This window comes from Cyprinodon variegatus, unplaced genomic scaffold, assembly GCF_000732505.1.
Source record: "Cyprinodon variegatus isolate N-32 unplaced genomic scaffold, C_variegatus-1.0 Scaffold998, whole genome shotgun sequence".
Taxonomy (NCBI): Eukaryota; Metazoa; Chordata; class Actinopteri; order Cyprinodontiformes; family Cyprinodontidae; genus Cyprinodon; species Cyprinodon variegatus.
In genome coordinates this window covers 47,023-48,701 of record NW_015151451.1, presented here as the reverse complement: position 1 = coordinate 48,701, position 1,679 = coordinate 47,023, and positions in this window count along the sequence as shown.

The window sequence follows — 1,679 nt, the reverse complement described above, 5'->3', positions numbered from 1 at the left end:
AATCAAGCTCTGCCTCCGCCTAGCCCTCAGCCTGCCGACAGCCTCTGGACCCTCAAGGTTCCCCCCCTCAGCTGCTCAGTTCAACTCCAGAACAGGTACTGCCCAGCACGCTCTCATGCTGCTAAATACATGGACCTCCACTAACTCCTCTGTCCCCCTCTGCAGTGAACCCACTCGTGACCAAACGAGTTCCCCTCTGGACCTGTTCATTTATTGTGTTCAAACTTCTCAATAAATCTTTGAACTTTTCTCCTGCCTCTGAGTGTTCTGCATGTGGGTTAGACACCTTAAACCAAACATGACAGATTCAGTTGCAATGTTTTTTTTATTTAACACAGAGTATATAAATTAATTATTCAATCATGGTCAGATTGTACTGTATTTATTTTAAAACCTGATACAGTACCTTGCATTCAGCGCTTTGTCTAGGCTGACCTTTTAGTCACTATTCCTCAAACATCAGTCATTTTTTTGGAACTTTTATTTCTCTTCTCATGCTGTGATAACTATTCAATTTCACTGCTAAAAAAAATAAAAAAAAAAAATAAAGGAAACACTGAAATAACACAACCTAGATCTGAATAAATGAAATATTATCATTAAATACTTTGTTCTTTACAAAGTTTAATACGCTGACAACAAATTCACCCAAAAATCATCTTTGGAAATGAAATTTATGTACCAATGGAGGCCTGGATGTGGAGTCACACACAAAGTTAAAGTGGAAAGACACTACAGACTGATCCAGCTTTGATGTAATGTATTTAAAACTGGTCAGAATGAGGCTCAGTGTTTTGTGCGGCCTCCACGGCGCCTCAATGACCCCCCTACAATGCCTGGGCTGCTCCTGATGAGGAGGTGGATGGTCTATTTAGGGATCTCCTCACAGATCTGGACTAAAGCACCCTCCACCTCCTGGACAGTCTGTGATGCAATTTGACATTGGTGGATGGATCCAGACATGATGTTCCAGATGTTCTCTATGGGATTCAAGTCTGTGTAAAGGGGGGCCATTCCATAGCTCCAATGCCTTCCTCTTGCAGGAACTGCTGACACACTCCAGCCACATGAGGTCTAGCATTGTCCTGCATTAGGAGGAACCCAGGGCCAACTACACCAGCATATGGCCTCACCAGCGGTCTGAGGATCTAATCTCTGTACCCAATGGCAGTCATGCAACCTCTGGCGGTCTCATGGAGGGCTATGCTGCCAAAATAGCACCTTATATCATTACTGACCCACTGCCAAACCGCTCATGCTGATAGATGTAGCAGGCAGCAGATCGTTCTCCACTGTGTCTCCAGACTCAGTCATGTCTTAACAAGTGCTCTGTATGAACCTGCTTTCATCTTTGAGGAGCACAGGGCACCAGCAGTAGTTCCACTGGTGTTTTCTGGCAAATGCAAGGTGTCCTGCACGATGTTGGCCTGTGAGCACAACCTCCATCTTTGGGCATGGGGCCCTCATACCATCCTCACTGAGTCGATTTCTAACCCTTTGTGCAGACACATGAACCTTTGTGGCCTGCTGGAGGTCATTTAGCAGGGCTCTGGCAGTGCTCCTTCTGTTCCTCCTCAACAAGGCTTTTGTTGGAGCTGGAGCTCAACGCTACTCCAGACAATTTGAGTTTATAAAAAGAAGAAAAAAGAGTAAATAAAAAGCAAAAAGGAAAAGAAAGA